This window comes from Staurois parvus, unplaced genomic scaffold, assembly GCF_062004578.1.
Source record: "Staurois parvus isolate SC_StPar_1 unplaced genomic scaffold, SC_StPar_1.0 ptg000884l, whole genome shotgun sequence".
Lineage (NCBI taxonomy): Eukaryota > Metazoa > Chordata > Amphibia > Anura > Ranidae > Staurois > Staurois parvus.
Window position 1 is genome coordinate 1,904,237 of NW_028318680.1, and position 22,001 is coordinate 1,926,237.

The window sequence follows — 22,001 nt, forward strand, 5'->3', positions numbered from 1 at the left end:
TAAGTTAAAATATGTTTTCTTTTTATTATCATCACATGTTTATAAATATCTTTTCTTCAAAGCCAAATGTATGTGTATGCCTTGGGTGTCTGGAAAATTGTGGGTGTTTTTTGTTTTGTTTGTTTTTTTTCTCTTTTGTAAAAATCTTTGTCAGTTATAAAACTAAGGGTCATACACCAATGCCATCACTGTTCTAAAAACTATTTTATTCAGCTCACCGTCTTTGATGCCACCCCATTCCAATGCATTTTGTCCTTAAGGACTTAGTCATGGGTCTAGGGATAATCCCAGGGAAGAGTATTTTTATACATATTATTGAACATAATTAATAGCATATCATGGTTTTGTTTAAAGGGGACTTACGCATATATTATTACTGAGCAAGATTTTAGCATGGCCATCTTGTGGTGATAATACTGAATACTATTGAGCGATTATAAAAAAAATTATTATACACAAAAGTTCACATGTAGAGACTGCAATTACTGATAAACTCATTGTAGGCAGTATCAGATCCCTCTGTTATCCATTTTAGGGTTTGGTGGATACATTTCTTCAGCCATTAGTGAAATTGAACAATAGGATATAGGCAAAGGATGATAAATGGCTCAAACGAGATATAAAATCTCTGTATTCCTGTATCTGCCATACCCTAAGTTTGAAGACTTTACAGTATCATAAGAAAACACAAAATATAGGACTTTACTGGCATTGAAGGAGAACCCACACTTTTTTTTGTGTAAAAGTACAAATTTTATTCATAGCATCAGAACATTAAAAAGTGTCTATGATAAAATTGCTCAATGTCAACACCAATGCTTCCTACTGCTGACTCACTCTACCACAGAAAATAGCATACATTTGTCAAAACATTGACACTATGGTATCTACAGCAATCACCATGGTGGTGAGTCCTCATGAGTCAACGCACTTCTCTTATGCTTCCTCAGGACGCATGAGGCTACATCAGAGGTTGTTAATTGAGCATGCGTTCGCAACGTGGGTAGTCCCCTTGGGCAAGCACTGGAGCACATATAGTGATCGGCAACTGGACAACTGCAGTGAATCTTACTCTGAAAGATTACAGTCAATGGTCAGGCCCACTTGTTTATAGTTGAAAATATCCTGCTGGGAATAATAATTGGCGTGTAGATCTGTACTGCCGTTGAATAAAATGCAGTCCCTTTTATAATCTAGGTAAATTTCCAATGGCTGAACATATCTCGAAAAAGTGCAGAGCCTAACGGCCCTCTATCCACCTGGCTTTCACAGTATTGAGGACTATCATGGAAATTAGCCTTCAAGAGCGGTATATGTGTAAGCCAAGGTATAACCAGCTGTGACCAATCATGCCGCACTGGAACTCCCTTGGAGGCACTATTGGTCCCAGTTGGTTATACTTTGGCTTACACATATGATCTTCTTCTTGTCCTACAGTGTTCATTTGCACACTTGGGTATTTTAATTCTATTTCTTTTGTTTTTGTATTGTCTTCTGGTTCTTTTACTTTATACTCTATAACAAAGCATTTTCCATAGTTTTTATCTTATCACTAAATCTTTTTTAATAGTTTAAAAAATATTTTATTGAATTTTAGAGTGTCTTTTGAACTACAAAAAAGATTTGGGTTTTTTTTACATACTGTGCATGGAATATTAATTCTGGCACATACATATAATTTTTTTGTATGAAATTTTTCTGTGTACTGTATATCTAGAGGATTTGTTACACATACGTTTCCTCATTGTGACAAAATCCTAACATATTTGTATAATCACGCCATAATATTCTATATGTTTGCCTTGTGAAAATGTTGCCCGTTGTTAATGTGGTATTATGCCCTTTTTAAAACATACCATGATATACTGTTAATTATGTTCAGCTAATGTTGTGTATAAAAGTACTCTCCCCTGGAATTGCCACTAGATTCTATGACTAACTTCAGGGTGAAATGCATTGGAGCAGGGTGGAGCCACAGGAGGAATCTGATAGCATGGACTTTGTGGCCTGAATAAAAGAAGTTCTTAGCATAATGATGTCATTGGTGTCACCCCTTTTTGATGGATAGAGAAGAGGCGAGCATTTTGGAGCGATGTTACTCAGGGTCAGTGCAATACAGGTGAAGGTGCATTTTGCTGTCCCCCCTACCATCCTCCTGCCACTCCCTCCTGTGCTAGTGGTGATGGGAAGCATTGTAAAGGATGTCACACAGAATGAAAAATTTGAGCTGTGCTGAACTGACATTAAACGGCAGTGTGTAATGAGGGGGCGGGGTTATGGATTCCCCGCTTCCTCTTACTGGCTACGGACAGCTGGTAGGTGAGGCAAGCTAAAACTTCCATGCTGCACCCAGTAGAAGACAGGGCGCAGCATTAGGGACTGGAAGACATGTATTTTAACCCTTTCGTGACAGAGAGTAAAACAAATGTTAAGACCTGAACACTATTTTAAGAAATGTGAAAGTTTTAACATTTGTTAGTAAAACTGTACATATCATTGCAACTACTTTGTGCATCGAGATGGATTATACCAGTTTTTTTTTCAGGACCAATCTTGCTTTCTTTTGGCGGTAAATGTTAAAGGATTACTCCTGTTTTTTATTATCAACTGGACCAAATTAATAAAGAAAAAAACCTTTTTATTTAAATTTAGTTCTGTGTTTCTTGCTATTACCAAAACTTACTATCAGAGAACAACCCAAAATAAAATGTCCTTCTCCTAATGATTGCAGCGATACCACATACAGCATGTTTATGTTATTTGTTTTTTTGTACCCACCCATAGTAGGGCCCAGAAAACATATTGTGTTTTTTGCTTTTTTGTCCTACCTAAAACACACTGACACTAACTAACACTGATTCCAATTAAAAAAAATGCTTTTTTTAAAAAAATATCCTATCCAAAATATATTGACCCTTACCTGTGACCCTTATTTTGACCCTAACACTAACCCTAACAAAATAATAAATGTGATTCTTGTGAGCTACTATGGTGTGTACTTTGAGTGAAAAAATTAAAAAATATTAAGTGAATGTATGTATAAAGAAACCAACAGGTTATTGAAATATCACCCTGTGTTTGGTATAGATGCAATAGAATATAAATTAATTAAGCTGGTGTACAGAATATTAAATAAATAAATTAAATAAATGAGTGGGTCGCCTACACTATACACATACTCATACCAGTGTGTCAAAACAAATCAAAACCAGTGGTGTCGCGCTCCACTATCAATATTATTATATGAACATATATATATAGAAGTATATGAGATTATATTAAATAAATTAATTAAATAAATTAAAACAAATTAAAACAAGTGAATATGTCCAATATTATTTCCACAGCGTGATATTGCAATCACGCTGGTGCTGCATGCATATCTTTGAATAATCTGTGATATTGAAGTGTCTTCTAAAGGTGTAATACAAAGTAAATATAGTCCACCAATCTTAAATAGTGTGCTCCTTCACCAGTTGTGCTCTCACCTGACGTATATGACCAAACTGTTAAGTGAGGTCATACAAGCTTGTGTCCCTTTAATTTATCTCAGAGGTGAACAGATGGATAAATCCCTGTTTCCCAGATGGATGGATGAATGAATGGAGTTTTTCCCTTTTCCCAGCAGGGGGTCTCACTGCTTCCTGGGGACCTTTTTCCCGATCCTCCTCGCTGCACTCGAGGGATATGTCACTTCCGTCGGGGGGTGTAAGGTGGATGTCTCATTTGAGGGAACGCCGTGCAGCCCAACCCTGGCACGTGTTTCGTCACCTGACTTTATCAAAGGGGACTAACCCTAATCAAGCCTTGATCTATCTATATGTTTTCTTTTTCTTATTTACACAATTGTGTTTGTTTACACTTTTCGCCCCTGGCAAGGAAAGAAAGATACAATGTATTTTTCTCTCCATTTGAAGGAGACAAAAACATATGAGTGAGCTTCACAGTGACTGCTCACTGCGATTGCCAGTCAGAGGCATGGGCGGACTGACCACTTGGAAACAGTACGGGGCCCCATGAGATGCCCCTGGTACCTTTTTCATAGGCTTTTTTGAGTTTGGGCAAGGACACATGGGCCCCATGATCCCCTATTGCCCGGGGGCTCCATGAGTTGTCAGTCCGCCCCTGGTCAGAGGCACAGTGATCAGGTGATAGGGAACTAAGACTGTTAGTACGAGACTTGGGTCTCTCAGTGAGAACCCATTCTCTGTGCTGGGAGCATGCTGTGCAGTGTGCTCTCAGAACAAACACTGATGTTCACAGACAGTGAGATGGGGTTAAACATGAATTCCCAGCAAGTAGCTGGGGATTTAGATTTTTCATTCCCTCCATCCTGGTGACCTAAGTCAACTGCCTAAGCAGCCTTATGGTGCCGGCCCTGATGTTGTGTTATTGATTCTACCAACTTATGTCTGGTAGTTATTGCTGTGTGTGTCCCCGTTGAGGAGGTGTCATTTCACTTGTCATCAGAACAACAGAGTGAAGGGGAATTCCTTCACTGGAACAGAGGGTGAGAGGAATGGGGACATCCTTAACAGTGGCAAATGTTAAAAGGGGGGTGGGGGTTCCACTTTCTGTCCTTTCTGTAGGAGTAATAGTGATAGAAACAGAGTGAAGGGAAATTTGTCCACTGAAACAGAGGACAAGAAAACATCTCTAAATGGGAACACCTTTCCCAGTAGCAAAAGTAAAAAGAGGGGGGATTTCCACTTTCTGTCCTTTCACTTGGAGATAAAGTGAAAAAAAAAACATTCCACAGTAGGGAAGATGAAAAGAACAAATACATGACTGAGATTCTAGTCCTTTCCCACAAAAAAAGTTTTTCTGGAAGATTTACTTAACCACTTAAAGATTGGGTACTTTCACTCCCTTCCTGTCCAGGCCAACTTTCACCTTTCAGCACTGTTGCACTTTGATGATGAGTGCCCAGCTTATCAGTGTAAACAAATTGCTCACAGCCTCGCCAGGTATCAGCTGTCTCTTCCTTACACAGACACAGTGGGTGAGAAAAAGACTACCAATAACAGGGAAGTCTGTTTACATGTAATCAGCTGTGTCCAACACAGCTGATCACATGGCAAAGGGCTGTTGTGATTGGCCCGTTACCATGATCTGTGATCAGCTGTGTCCAAAGGGCACATCGGTCACAGAGTGTGTCAGATGCGTGCCCCATATAACAAGTGTACAATCCAAACGCACACGTTCCTGCGTTAGAAATGGCTGTGTGTATAAGTGGGTGCTTCAGTAACCATTGGCTGGAACCGAACAGAATCAGCAAGAGAAAATGTCACCAGCACACTGAGGATCACCAATGGTGATCCTCAGTGTGCTGGTGACATTTTCCCTTGCAGATGCGTGCCCCAGGGGCTTTACGTGGGTCAGTAGCCAAAACCTGGTAGCTCTCCCCCCTATATTGGCAATATGTCCACAGTAGCATTTGTGTTGGCAGAGCAGAGTAGGACTGGCCATAGAGGGATTACTTTGAAGCAGCTGGCAGCTTAAACATGTATTGCAATATGTGTGAACCAAATATCCGTATTTATTGCAAAGTCTGCTGGAAAGAGTATATACCAGTGTGCAGAGGGCCCTTTAGAATTTCAGGGGCTGTGTGCGAGGCGCATGAGAAAACTGTGCTGTAGCAGTCTTTCAACTATAGTGAATTATAAAAGTGGTTAAAAAAATAATAAATATGAAGCAGCATCTGTGCAAAGTAAAGATAAATTCCTGTTTTTCCTTCCAGGAATTCTGTGAGATCCTGTAGTGATCTAATAACTTTGTCTCTGCTGCTGTGAAATGGAAAGCGGTACTGTCATCCCTGCCTGATTTCTCCATTTCTAGACTACAGAACTTTCCCCTTATGTTAACAAAATAAAAAGGGGGAGGAGAGCTGAGCAAAACTATGGCAGGGCTGACAACTTTGCTTTGGAGTTTTTGCTTATCTTTCACTACTGCTTCCTCTTTTATATGATTTAAGTTTTACTAGATAGTTTCTTTCTAAAGAAATAATAGTTTTGCTCAATGGATAATCTACTATCCATCTGGCTTATGTATGTGCTGATTTTTCTTATCTATGGCATATTGTGTTTCTTTTTTATGATCAGGTAAAGATACTCCCTTTCCTAAAACACTATACTCGACCAGATATTCATTTTTTAATCTAGTGATGAATAAATAAAGAAAATGCTATAGTCGTGCTTGTTGCTTCTATAGATGTAAAATGTAAATGTAAGAGTCTAGTAAAAATTGCAATAGAAACCCACAGCAGTAGATAAAAATATAAATAAAGGAATTTGAATACTAGACAAATGAGAAAAAACTGTCAAAACAAGACAGATGTAAGTATGCAATCTTAAAAAGATGTACAGTATATAAAAAAGTGTACAGAAAAGGGAAAAAGAAATGCTACAAATCCATTAGGCTTAGTGATATGTAGTTTGCCTTTAACATTCCACAGTTTAATTTAAGAGACCAGCAGTAAAGAGGTTTATCACAAGTGATTTCAACAATATTTATGAATTAATGGACAAATGTATGAAAAAACAAGTCTATAAAAAAAGGGAAGAAAAACAGAAATAAACAATGCTATGAGCCAGAACAAAAGAGATTAAAAGAGCTCTAAAAAGGTTTTATTCGACCTGTGAATACAGTGTGACAAAAGGAAATCATCAGACAGAGTTGGTTACATTTCTTAAAGTGAACTCAATGCTGTGCCTACACAAAACTAAAATCTAATAAAAAAAATACACTTACTGTATATAGCAGGCATGTCTGAAAAAAATGCTAACAACATAGAAAAGTTTTCAGGTTGCAAAAACAACTTTGTAAAGTCCAAGACAGTGCTATTTACATTAAACCAAAAGAAACAAAAATAGGTGTAAATGAAGTTACTTTACTTTACAGCAAAATTCCTTGTGCTTTCTCTGTGCTTTAAACACGCATGCCTCTACCCAACTCTGGATTACAGCTCCACGATGATATCTAAGCAGCTTACCTAATGTCTCCCAAATGAAGAGAAGTTCACGTAATGCTTGATCATATCTGTTTCCACCAATGCAATGCTTGTATCTCCTTTCTTCACTTTGTGGATTGTGAAATCCTGAATCAATCTCTGTAGTAAAACTCTCATGAGTGTAATGTATGTAGCATAAAAGAAACAAGAAACAGAAGCTCTTCATAGTGAAGTTCTACTTTGCTTTATAAAAAAAAAATCTAAGTATAAAATTACTCACATGTATTCAGTATTTATCACTACTACAAGTCACAAACCATCCAAACAGCAATCCACACCAACCCCAATCCTATAGAAGAAGCCTGCATGTGAGCAACAGGACGACGTCATCCAAACACCTTTCCATGCATTTCATTGACAGGCAACTGCTTCAGGCATGTATGTGTAACATAATTTAATGTTGCTGGACTATGCAGGACTCTTTTTCCTCCACAAGATGGCAGTAGCAGGTGTACTTGTTGTTGGAAATGAACTTAGACTGCAGAATGTTGGGAAATGTAGTTTGGGCAGAGAGCAGAGTCAACACCTCTGCTGGGGAACTACTTTACTCAAGTGCACCTGAGAGCAGAAGGAGCAGACATCATGTTTCCCACCAAACAGATAAAGTGAATCAAGGGGGGGGGGGGCTCCAAGGTCTTGGCTAGTCACTGATGGAACTCCCAAGGGAGAGTGGTGAGAGGGTCGCAGGCCCACAGTTAGGCTGGAATACTGACATTGTTTGTATTGTTTACTTGCAAGAAGTTTGTGTTTTCAAACTGTTACACACAATTGCTCTAGTGGGTTTTTTTTGTAAATAACTTTTTATTGATTTTCAAACATATTACAACAAGCAGTTGCAAAGTTAAATGTAAAATAAAAGAAGAGAGGAAGAGAAAGCCAAAAAACAAGCAAACAAGCTCATCGATGAGAGATTCATAAGTACATGACAATACAGAATAGTGAAATAACAATCAATCACAAACAATATGAGCAGACAAATCAGTGTTATAGGTGTCCCATGGGTCCCAAACTGCATCAAACGCAGGGACAGTAGCAGCGTGTAAAGCAGTTAGGTACTCCATATTTCTAATCTGTGCTATGACCTTCATCAGTTCCAGTAACGTGGGGGATATAGAAGAAAGTCAATGCATGGGAATGGTTCTCCTGGCTGTCGTTAAAATGTGGGTGGAAAGTTTACATGCACATTTAGAAAGACCCGAAAAAGGTAGACCTAGCAGAAAGTAAATGGACTCAAAAGGAACAGGAGCTTGCAATAGTAATCGCAATAGGGTAAGGACCTCCCTCCAAAAGGGCTCAATGGACCGGCAATCCCAAAATATGTGGAAAAGAGTGCCAGTTTCCGTCCCACAATGCAAACAAACAGAAGAAACATTGGGGTTATGAGCATGGAGAACCTCAGGAGTCCTATACCAAAACATCAGGATCTTATAAGTATTTTCTTTATACAGTACACACATAGAAGATTTAGAGGCGGCCTCCCAAATCCTGTTCCATTGAACCAAACCAATATCTCATTGAAGGAAACGGGACCATTTACAAATTTAAAGGTGAGTATCAATAGAAAGAGGGCAGGCATCTAAAAGCAGATATTATGCCCTGTTGGTATGGGCCTTGGATGGAGATATGCTCAAAAGGGGTAGGTTTCGCAAAAGTCAGCGAAGAGGCTATGGAGGTAAAAAAATGACGTATCTGTTGTTAAACAAAATACTAATGGGGTGGCATACGAGCAGCTTTTTGAATGTCAGGGAAGGATTTAAGCTTGTGAGTTACTGGATTGAACAAATGTTGCAATTGGAATAGATTAGCCTCAGCTCTAGAACACACTGGAACCATGGTCAGACTATCTGAGAGAATTGATTAAAAATGATGTTGGTCCAGGGGGACCACTTAAAGCCTAAGGCGAATCTAACCCTACACCTCCTCCATATAGACAACATAAACTGCATAGGTCCTAATAGGAAACGATTGTGAGAGGAGAAGTCAATGGTTGCTGTAGACCAGAGAAGAGAACAAGGGTGCGTCGAACTGAGTTGTAGAGATTAAATCTCGGTCCATTTATTAGGGTGGCGCCGGGCGGACCACAAGACGAGGGTCCGGAGGTGGGTAGCTAAATAATACAATACAATGTCTGGAGACCCCAAGCCCCACTTTGATCAAGGGAAAAGAAGGGCAGTACGAGCAATCCGATGTGATTTGTTGTGCAAGATGAAATGGAGAAAGGACTTCTGAAGAGAACACAATTTGGGCATGGGGATAGGGACAGGAAGTGTCTCAAACAGATACAGAAGCTTGGGTAATATATTCATTTTCAGTATGTTGATCTGTCCAAGGAAAGAAATGGGAAGAGAGTCCCGTGATTTTAAGGACTGGGAAATTGCATGGAACAGAGGAGGGAAATTAACTGCATAAATTTAGTGATATGAGGAAGTAAGGTTAGTACCTAAGTATTTCAGGGAATGAGGACACCACTTGTAGGGATAGTTTAAAGGGAGGATAGGATTGTAGGTGAGATATGAAGTGATAGTGCTTCGGTTTTGGACTCATTAACTTTATATCCCGAAAAACCAAAAAGCTGTAAAGTACAGTGCAAAACAGATAAGGAAGTATGGGGTAACATCAGTGTCAGCAAAATGTCATCAGCAAACAGAGACAATTTAAAGTCACAGTCATAAGTACGTATCTCCTGTATATCCGGGTTGGATCTAATGTACAAAACCCACCTGGTCTCAGTGTATAAGCTTAGATATACATCTGGCCAACCTATTAGCCAAAATTTTTGTTAATATCTTGTAGTCAGAATTTAATAAAGCTATAGGGCGGTAATTATCTGGGAGGGAGTGGTCCTTGTCTGGTTTAGGAATCACCAAGATGTATGCGCATGTGGAATCATCATACGGGGGCAAGCCTTTCAAAAGATCTTCTATCCAGAAGATGGGGGGCCAGGGAGCCTATAAAAGTCTTATAGTATAAGTAAGGAAGACCATCAGGTCTCGGAGACTTGTGCGTAGGGAGGTGTTTGATAACACCTAACAATTCCTCTGAGGAGTTGTCCGCATTTAAAGCCAAGACATCAGAAGGTGACAAACCTGGAAGTAGCAAGGGATCGAAGAAAGCATTAAAAGCTGCTTTCTGGGGGGGAGGGAGGATCAGGGCCTAGGCAATTATAGAGCTTCTCATAATATTCCCCAAATACAGTAGCCATTACGTGCGGGTCATATGTGGGTCTGCCATCCGAATGGAGTAGGTGACCTGGTAGTGAGGGAGACGTCTGAGAATTGAGTCTATTCACAAGCATGCGATGAAGTTTGTTAGAGAATTCATAGAATTTCTGTTTACCCCAGACAAGAGACTGGGCAGTTTTGCGAAGGTCAAGGGCTTTGATTTTGGTCACGTAGGTGGGTTACCTTCTGAAGCCAAGTGACAGACGGTTTGTCTAGGAGCCGTCTTTTGGACAGAGAGAGATGTTGTAAAAGAGATTGTCTGGTGCTTACCGAGGCTTTCCTCAATTGAGCGCCAATAGAGATGCAAAGGCCTCTAAAAACAGCCTTGTGAGCTTCCCATAGGGTTGAAGAGGATGCAACGGAACTAACATTACATTGGAAATATGCCTCCAACTCCTGAGAGAGTTCCTCTTGAAGGTGGACTGAATGCAGAAAACTCTCATTGAGGTGCCAGTGACAGACTTTAGGGGGGGAGGTATGGAAAAGAAGGTTAAGTGTTAGAGAGGCGTGATCTGACAAAGTTATAGGGTTGATTTTGGAAGAAACCTTAAAGGGGAGCCGGGGGGGTGGTGACAAAAAAATTATCCAATTGTGAGAAAAAAAGCAATGTGGAGTAGAGTAGAATGTGAACTGTCTATGAAGAGGGTGCCTAACCCGCCAGGCATCAAAAAGGTAATGTTCCCATATCAGTTTATGGAAAGTTTTCAAGGAGAAGCATTGTCTTTTCAAAGGAGTAGTTGTAAAAAGAACCTTCCTATCCTTGTGAGGAGACATAATCAAATTAAAATCTCCTCCGACAATCATGTGTGCGGTGGATAGCGAACATAGTTTGTCTAACGTTTGAGAGAGAAATGTCAGCTGACCAGAATTAGGTGCATACAGGTTCAAAACGACAAGTGGGGAACCTTCGTACATACATTCCAATAAAATATAGCAACTAGAGATGAGCGAATCGAAGTATCCGAAGTGGAATTCGAGTCGAATATCGGAAAAATTTCGATTCGTGCCGAATCCGAAAAACAGCCTAATTCGGACGCGCGAATCGAAATTTTTCAGAAAATGGCGGCTGACATGTGCGGCGACGGAGCGGGGATGTCGGGGAAGGCGCGCAGACAAGGCGCGCTGCCCCATAATGCATTCCTCAACGACATGTGATCGCATCAGCCAATCAGCAGCCAGCCAGCCAGCACTGTGTAATGGTCGAGGTATATATAGCGGCCATTTTGGAAATCTTCATTTGCCTGCAGTCATTGAACAGAGGCAGACCGCTCTGTACTAGGGACAGGGACAGAGTTAGGGCCACAGAAACGAGAATTGGGGACAGAGAGAAGTTACTTAGGGACAGAGAACCATTACTCAGGGACACAGACTTGTTAATGAGGGCCACAGAATCGTTATTTAGGGACAAAGAAACGCTAGTTAGGGCCACAGAATTCATACTCAGGGACAGACAGAATTGTTACTCAGTGCCAGAGAATTGTTACTTAGGGCCACAGAAACGTTATTAGGGCCACAGAATTTTTACTCAGGGACAGACAGAATTGTTACTGAGTGCCAGAGAATTGTTACTCAGGGACAGACAGAATTGTTACTGAGTGCCAGAGAATTCTTACTCAGGGCCACAGAATTCATTCTCAGGGACAGACAGAATTGTTACTCAGGGACAGACAGAATTGTTACTGAGTGCCAGAGAATTGTTACTCAGGGACAGACAGAATTGTTACTGAGTGCCAGAGAATTGTTACTCAGGGACAGACAGAATTGTTACTGAGTGCCAGAGAATTGTTACTCAGGGACAGACAGAATTGTTACTGAGTGCCAGAGAATTGTTACTCAGGGACAGACAGAATTGTTACTGAGTGCCAGAGAATTGTTACTCAGGGACAGACAGAATTGTTACTGAGTGCCAGAGAATTGTTACTCAGGGACAGACAGAATTGTTACTGAGTGCCAGAGAATTGTTACTCGCACAGACACAAAATTGTTACTTGCACAGACACAGAATTGTTACTCGCGCAGACACAGAATTGTTACTCAGGGCCACAGAATTCATACTCAGGGACAGACAGAATTGTTACTGAGTGCCAGAGAATTGTTACTCAGGGACAGACAGAATTGTTACTGAGTGCCAGAGAATTGTTACTCAGGGACAGACAGAATTGTTACTGAGTGCCAGAGAATTGTTACTCGCACAGACACAAAATTGTTACTTGCACAGACACAGAATTGTTACTCGCACAGACACAGAATTGTTACTCAGGGCCACAGAATTCATACTCAGGGACAGACAGAATTGTTACTGAGCGCCAGAGAATTGTTACTCAGGGACAGACAGAATTGTTACTGAGTGCCAGAGAATTGTTACTCAGGGACAGACAGAATTGTTACTGAGTGCCAGAGAATTGTTACTCAGGGACAGACAGAATTGTTACTGAGTGCCAGAGAATTGTTACTCGCACAGACACAAAATTGTTACTTGCACAGACACAGAATTGTTACTCGCACAGACACAGAATTGTTACTCAGGGCCACAGAATTCATACTCAGGGACAGACAGAATTGTTACTGAGTGCCAGAGAATTGTTACTCAGGGACAGACAGAATTGTTACTGAGTGCCAGAGAATTGTTACTCGCACAGACACAAAATTGTTACTTGCACAGACACAGAATTGTTACTCGCACAGACACAGAATTGTTACTCAGGGCCACAGAATTCATACTCAGGGACAGACAGAATTGTTACTGAGTGCCAGAGAATTGTTACTCAGGGACAGACAGAATTGTTACTGAGTGCCAGAGAATTCTTACTCAGGGACAGACAGAATTGTTACTGAGTGCCAGAGAATTGTTACTCTCACAGACACAAAATTGTTACTTGCACAGACACAGAATTGTTACTCGCACAGAGACAGAATTGTTACTCAGGGCCACAGAATTCATACTCAGGGACAGACAGAATTGTTACTGAGTGCCAGAGAATTGTTACTCAGGGACAGACAGAATTGTTACTGAGTGCCAGAGAATTGTTACTCTCACAGACACAAAATTGTTACTTGCACAGACACAGAATTGTTACTTGCACAGACACACAATTGTTACTCAGGGCCACAGAATTCATACTCAGGGACAGACAGAATTGTTACTGAGTGCCAGAGAATTCTTACTCAGGGCCACAGAATTCATACTCAGGGACAGACAGAATTGTTACTCAGGGACAGACAGAATTGTTACTGAGTGCCAGAGAATTGTTACTCAGGGACAGACAGAATTGTTACTGAGTGCCAGAGAATTCTTACTCAGGGACAGACAGAATTGTTACTGAGTGCCAGAGAATTGTTACTCTCACAGACACAAAATTGTTACTTGCACAGACACAGAATTGTTACTCGCACAGAGACAGAATTGTTACTCAGGGCCACAGAATTCATACTCAGGGACAGACAGAATTGTTACTGAGTGCCAGAGAATTGTTACTCAGGGACAGACAGAATTGTTACTGAGTGCCAGAGAATTGTTACTCGCACAGACACAAAATTGTTACTTGCACAGACACAGAATTGTTACTCGCACAGACACAGAATTGTTACTCAGGGCCACAGAATTCATACTCAGGGACAGACAGAATTGTTACTGAGTGCCAGAGAATTGTTACTCAGGGACAGACAGAATTGTTACTGAGTGCCAGAGAATTCTTACTCAGGGACAGACAGAATTGTTACTGAGTGCCAGAGAATTGTTACTCTCACAGACACAAAATTGTTACTTGCACAGACACAGAATTGTTACTCGCACAGAGACAGAATTGTTACTCAGGGCCACAGAATTCATACTCAGGGACAGACAGAATTGTTACTGAGTGCCAGAGAATTGTTACTCAGGGACAGACAGAATTGTTACTGAGTGCCAGAGAATTGTTACTCTCACAGACACAAAATTGTTACTTGCACAGACACAGAATTGTTACTTGCACAGACACACAATTGTTACTCAGGGCCACAGAATTCATACTCAGGGACAGACAGAATTGTTACTGAGTGCCAGAGAATTCTTACTCAGGGCCACAGAATTCATACTCAGGGACAGACAGAATTGTTACTCAGGGACAGACAGAATTGTTACTGAGTGCCAGAGAATTGTTACTCAGGGACAGACAGAATTGTTACTGAGTGCCAGAGAATTCTTACTCAGGGACAGACAGAATTGTTACTGAGTGCCAGAGAATTGTTACTCTCACAGACACAAAATTGTTACTTGCACAGACACAGAATTGTTACTCGCACAGAGACAGAATTGTTACTCAGGGCCACAGAATTCATACTCAGGGACAGACAGAATTGTTACTGAGTGCCAGAGAATTGTTACTCAGGGACAGACAGAATTGTTACTGAGTGCCAGAGAATTGTTACTCTCACAGACACAAAATTGTTACTTGCACAGACACAGAATTGTTACTTGCACAGACACACAATTGTTACTCAGGGCCACAGAATTCATACTCAGGGACAGACAGAATTGTTACTGAGTGCCAGAGAATTCTTACTCAGGGCCACAGAATTCATACTCAGGGACAGACAGAATTGTTACTCAGGGACAGACAGAATTGTTACTGAGTGCCAGAGAATTGTTACTCAGGGACAGACAGAATTGTTACTGAGTGCCAGAGAATTGTTACTCTCACAGACACAAAATTGTTACTTGCACAGACACAGAATTGTTACTTGCACAGACACACAATTGTTACTCAGGGCCACAGAATTCATACTCAGGGACAGACAGAATTGTTACTGAGTGCCAGAGAATTGTTACTCAGGGACAGACAGAATTGTTACTGAGTGCCAGAGAATTGTTACTCTCACAGACACAAAATTGTTACTTGCACAGACACAGAATTGTTACTCGCACAGAGACAGAATTGTTACTCAGGGCCACAGAATTCATACTCAGGGACAGACAGAATTGTTACTGAGTGCCAGAGAATTGTTACTCGCACAGACACAAAATTGTTACTTGCACAGACACAGAATTGTTACTCGCGCAGACACAGAATTGTTACTCAGGGCCACAGAATTCATACTCAGGGACAGACAGAATTGTTACTGAGTGCCAGAGAATTGTTACTCAGGGACAGACAGAATTGTTACTGAGTGCCAGAGAATTGTTACTCAGGGACAGACAGAATTGTTACTGAGTGCCAGAGAATTGTTACTCAGGGACAGACAGAATTGTTACTGAGTGCCAGAGAATTGTTACTCAGGGACAGACAGAATTGTTACTGAGTGCCAGAGAATTGTTACTCAGGGACAGACAGAATTGTTACTGAGTGCCAGAGAATTGTTACTCAGGGACAGACAGAATTGTTACTGAGTGCCAGAGAATTGTTACTCGCACAGACACAAAATTGTTACTTGCACAGACACAGAATTGTTACTCGCACAGACACAGAATTGTTACTCGCACAGACACAGAATTGTTACTCAGGGCCACAGAATTCATACTCAGGGACAGACAGAATTGTTACTGAGTGCCAGAGAATTGTTACTCAGGGACACCTAATCGTTGAATTAAATAGTATGTCAGACAACATGCAGAGGAGTGGCAGAGGAGGCAATGTTTTAGGAGCGAGCAGACGTGGCAGCAGAGGAAGGGGTCGAGGCAGCAGTATTCGCAGCCAGAGGCCAGTGCTCCCGGTGTCATCCAGCGGTCGTGTCTCCACCGACAACCCTGCCGTCATTGATTGGTTGGCTCGGTCGTCTTCCTCTTCCCAGGTCACCTCTGACACCTACAGCCAACGGTCGGTGGGTACGTCAGACACAACCGTTAGTTGGCATGGCCCGGGACCAAGCCCACTGAAATCACGTGTCCTCTACCTGCCCCTGTCCTTTGCTGTTCCCTCACCAAGCGAAGTATCGCATGCTGTGGGCTCAGCCCCACTGTACAGTGAGGAAGAGCTAACAGAGGGCGGTCAGGAACGGGGGGAGACATCGGCCTTTTCAGCAGCCAAGCGAACAAGTACTGGCGAGGAGAGTGGCTCGGTAGCCGGTCTAGAGACAGGTCTGTCTCCTGACCCAGACGCAGCCGAGGGGGCTAGTAGTGAGGCGGAGACCCTACTTGATGATGAGGAGGTTGATCGCACTTGGCAGCCTCGTCGTCATCAGGCAATTTCTTCCGCATCATCAGGAGAAGAGGGTGGCAGCTTGGCAGCGAGCAAAACAGTCGGTGGGTTGCCCAGGAGACAGCAGCAGGGTCGCATCAGTGTCAGTGGAGCCAAACGTCCACGGAGTAGAGCACCAGCTCCACTGCAGCCTACCACCACGGCCAGTAGTGGTGCCGGTGCGCACGGAGGAAGTAGCAGTCAGCCAGTGAAGAGTAGCGGGGGCAAAGTTTCCTACTCGGTGGTGTGGCAATTTTTCCTCAAGCCGCCCGAGGAAGTAAACGTAGCCGTATGTCGACTATGTGGCCAGAAATGCAAGCGTGGCCAGGGGGCCCATGTTGGGACTACAGCGTTGCGTCAGCATATGCAGCGTCACCATTCGGTGGCCTGGGAAAACCGTGATAAACATACGGCGGTTCTGCCTGCCCCAGCCCCCGCTCCATCACCCGCTCCGTTACTTGCTCCGTCACCCGACGTCGTCAATCGCCCTCTATCAGCCAGTCAAGGCTCCAACACCTCTGCTGAGGGGAGTTGTCGCTCATTGGCATCTTCCGCTCGTTCAGATGCTCCTTCTCCTGCTACTCCTCTTCTCGGATTCCGTCAACAGTCTTTCTTGGAATCCGTATCCAAGAGACAACAGTTTGCGAGCACGCACCCGACGGTGCAAAAGCTGAACGTCCTCCTGTCCAAGTTGCTGGTGCTGCAGTCCCTCCCTTTCCAACTGGTGGACTCAGCACCTTTCCGAGAAATGATGGCTTGTGCCGCGCCGCGGTGGAGAGTGCCAAGCCGTCATTTCTTTGCCCAAAAGGCAGTGCCAGCCCTGCATTCACATGTAGAAGAGATGGTGGGCCAGTCTTTGAGCATGTCGGTCTCTGCCAAAGTGCACGGCAGCGCCGACGTGTGGAGCTGTAACTACGGTCAGGGACAGTACATGTCATTTACGGCCCACTGGGTGAACGTGGTGCCGGCACAGCCGCACCAGCAACTTGGACAGGTCACGACGCTTTTGCCTCCACGTTTGCACGTCCTTGGTCCAGCAAGCATGTCCGCCTCTACCACCTCTTTTTCCGCCGTGTCCTCAGCCGCCACCCCCGTGCCAAGTCCCATTACCCGACCGGCATATCACATGTGCAGGGCGCAACGGTGTCACGCTGTGCTGCACCTGGTATGCCTTGGCGAACGTAGTCACACAGGGGAGGAACTGCTGAGTGTAATGAACAGAGAAATCGACAGATGGCTGTCTCCGCGCAAACTAAAAATCGGAACCATGTTGACTGACAACGGAAAGAACATGGTGTCTGCTCTGCGTCAAGGAAGGTTGTGCCATGCGCCATGCATGGCTCACGTGTTCAATCTGGTTGTCAAGCGGTTCCTAAAATCCACCATCCCACTGCAAGACATCCTTAAAATGTCACGTAAACTGTGCATGCATTTCAGCCATTCCTACACCGCAAAGAACACCCTCATTGAGCTGCAGCGGCAGAACGGAATTCCACAGCATCGCCTGATCTGCGACGTTGCAACAAGGTGGAATTCAACCCTACACATGTTAGACCGCCTTTACGAGCAGCGAAAGGCCATCACCGATTTCCTGATGTTACAAGCGGATAAAGGTACTCCCCTGTGTAACTTAGATGTCAGCCATTGGCAGCTCATGCGTGACACCTGCCGCTTGCTCAGGCCCTTTGAGGAGGCCACGCTATTCGTGAGTCGGCAGGACTATGGGATGAACGACGTCATTCCTCTGTTGCACGTCCTGGAACAAATGCTGTTAACAATGGCTGGTCAGGGTGCGGTAGACGTGGCGCACAGATCTCAATGCCACATGACCCCTGTGGGGGCAGGACAGGAAGAAGAGGAGGAGGTAGAGGAGGACATTTGTGCTCAGGAATTATTGAGTGAAATGGGTGGTTTTTCCACTCAGCGGACAGGAGTGGAGGAGCAGGAGCATCTGGTAGAGGAGGAGGAGGAGGAGACAGAGGACCCAGACGCACCGTGGCAGTATGCTGTGGAGATGGAGGCAGGGAGTCCCTCGCATTCCTTGGCACAAATGGCCCATAGCATGCTCGGTTGCTTGCGTAGCGACAGCCGAATAATAACCATCAGACAGAGGGATGACTTTTGGCTGTCCACCTTGTTGGACCCTCGCTACCGGTCCAAAATGGTGGCCTTTTTCACACCTGCTGAGAGGGAGGCCAAAATTACGTACTATAAAAACCACCTATGTAGTCAGTTGGTCTCTGCCTTTGTGCGCCATCGTCCATCCTCAGACACTGTGGGCCCTGTGCGCTCGCGTTCCGCTGGCATGGCAGCAGGGGAGGGGTGGGGTGGTAGGAGCAGTGGCAGCTCCACCAGCAGCGGCTGCCTCAGTCTGCAGTCGATGATGAGTAGCTTTCTTCACCAGCGCAGTGAGGAAACTACTAACCAGCCGCAGCAGCAGCAGCAGCATCAGGTGGACCTGGAGCAGGAGCTCAAACAACAGGCTTGGGCCTACTTGGACAGCACCCTGCCAACCGAGGTAGACAATCCCCTTGACTACTGGGCAACGAAACTTGACCTTTGGCCCCAACTAGCTGAATTTGCCCTTGAAAGGCTGTCATGCCCGGCCAGTAGCGTGGCATCGGAGCGCGTGTTTAGTGCGGCAGGAGGTATTGTAACTCCGCGGAGGACACGACTGTCCACCCAAAGTGTGGAGAGACTCACGTTTGTGAAAATGAATCAGGCGTGGATTAGTCTGGATTTCAAACCACCAGTTCCTGACACAACTGACTAAATCCGCCATGAATCATGCCTCAAACATGTGCCACTTTCAGGTCTCCTCACACTGCTGGTGTGTTGAATTTTTTGACATAGGGTGCTGGCAGATTACGGGCCTCCTATAGCTGCTGCCAGGCCCCTAATCTGCCATAGGCCCCTATATACCACCTCCTCCTGCTGCTGCCAGGTCCAGAGTCTCTCATGGGTCCCTGTACGGCCTCCCATTGCTGCTGTCTCCATCGCCACACTCTGCTGCCATGTGCCACTTTCAGGTCTCTTCACACTGCTGGTGTGTTAAATTTTTTGACATAGGGTGCAGGCAGATTACGGGCCTCACATAGCTGCTGCCAGGCCCCTAATCTGCCATGGGCCCCTATATACCACCTCCTCCTGCTGCTGCCAGGTCCAGAGTCTCTCATGGGTCCCTGTACGGCCTCCCATTGCTGCTGTCTCCATCGCCACACTCTGCTGCCATGTGCCACTTTCAGGTCTCTTCACACTGCTGGTGTGTTAAATTTTTTGACATAGGGTGCTGCAAGATAACGGGCCTCACATAGCTGCTGCCAGGCCCCTAATCAGCCATGGGCCCCTATACCGCCTCCTCCTGCTGCTGCCAGGTCCAGAGTCTCTCATGCCATGTGCCACTTTCAGGTCTCTTCACACTGCTGGTGTGTTAAATTTTTTGACATAGGGTGCTGGCAGATTACGGGCCTCACATAGCTGCTGCCAGGCCCCTAATCTGCCATGGGCCCCTATATACCGCCTCCTCATGCTGCTGCCAAGTCTAGAGTCTCTCATGGGTCCCTGTACGGCCTCCCATTGCTGCTGTCTCCATCGCCACACTCTGCTGCCATGTGCCACTTTCAGGTCTCTTCACACTGCTGGTGTGTTAAATTTTTTGACATAGGGTGCAGGCAGATTACGGGCCTCACATAGCTGCTGCCAGGCCCCTAATCTGCCATGGGCCCCTATATACCGCCTCCTCATGCTGCTGCCAAGTCCAGAGTCTGTCATGGTCCCTGTACGGCCTCCCATTGCTGCTGTCTCCATCGCCACACTCTGCTGCCATGTGCCACTTTCAGGTCTCTTCACACTGCTGGTGTGTTAAATTTTTTGACATAGGGTGCAGGCAGATTACGGGCCTCACATAGCTGCTGCCAGGCCCCTAATCTGCCATGGGCCCCTATATACCGCCTCCTCATGCTGCTGCCAAGTCCAGAGTCTGTCATGGTCCCTGTACGGCCTCCCATTGCTGCTGTCTCCATCGCCACACTCTGCTGCCATGTGCCACTTTCAGGTCTCTTCACACTGCTGGTGTGTTAAATTTTTTGACATAGGGTGCAGGCAGATTACGGGCCTCACATAGCTGCTGCCAGGCCCCTAATCTGCCATGGGCCCCTATATACCGCCTCCTCATGCTGCTGCCAAGTCCAGAGTCTGTCATGGTCCCTGTACGGCCTCCCATTGCTGCTGTCTCCATCGCCACACTCTGCCATGTGCCACTTTCAGGTCTCTTCACACTGCTGGTGTGTTTAATTTTTTGACATAGGGTGCAGGCAGATTACGGGCCTCACATAGCTGCTGCCAGGCCCCTAATCTGCCATGGGCCCCTATATACCGCCTCCTCATGCTGCTGCCAAGTCCAGAGTCTGTCATGGTCCCTGTACGGCCTCCCATTGCTGCTGTCTCCATCGCCACACTCTGCTGCCATGTGCCACTTTCAGGTCTCTTCACACTGCTGGTGTGTTTAATTTTTTGACATAGGGTGCAGGCAGATTACGGGCCTCACATAGCTGCTGCCAGGCCCCTAATCTGCCATGGGCCCCTATATACCGCCTCCTCATGCTGCTGCCAAGTCCAGAGTCTGTCATGGTCCCTGTACGGCCTCCCATTGCTGCTGTCTCCATCGCCACACTCTGCTGCCATGTGCCACTTTCAGGTCTCTTCACACTGCTGGTGTGTTAAATTTTTTGACATAGGGTGCAGGCAGATTACGGGCCTCACATAGCTGCTGCCAGGCCCCTAATCTGCCATGGGCCCCTATATACCGCCTCCTCATGCTGCTGCCAAGTCCAGAGTCTGTCATGGTCCCTGTACGGCCTCCCATTGCTGCTGTCTCCATCGCCACACTCTGCTGCCATGTGCCACTTTCAGGTCTCTTCACACTGCTGGTGTGTTAAATTTTTTGACATAGGGTGCAGGCAGATTACGGGCCTCACATAGCTGCTGCCAGGCCCCTAATCTGCCATGGGCCCCTATATACCGCCTCCTCATGCTGCTGCCAAGTCCAGAGTCTGTCATGGTCCCTGTACGGCCTCCCATTGCTGCTGTCTCCATCGCCACACTCTGCTGCCATGTGCCACTTTCAGGTCTCTTCACACTGCTGGTGTGTTAAATTTTTTGACATAGGGTGCAGGCAGATTACGGGCCTCACATAGCTGCTGCCAGGCCCCTAATCTGCCATGGGCCCCTATATACCGCCTCCTCATGCTGCTGCCAAGTCCAGAGTCTGTCATGGTCCCTGTACGGCCTCCCATTGCTGCTGTCTCCATCGCCACACTCTGCTGCCATGTGCCACTTTCAGGTCTCTTCACACTGCTGGTGTGTTAAATTTTTTGACATAGGGTGCAGGCAGATTACGGGCCTCACATAGCTGCTGCCAGGCCCCTAATCTGCCATGGGCCCCTATATACCGCCTCCTCATGCTGCTGCCAAGTCCAGAGTCTGTCATGGTCCCTGTACGGCCTCCCATTGCTGCTGTCTCCATCGCCACACTCTGCTGCCATGTGCCACTTTCAGGTCTCTTCACACTGCTGGTGTGTTTAATTTTTTGACATAGGGTGCAGGCAGATTACGGGCCTC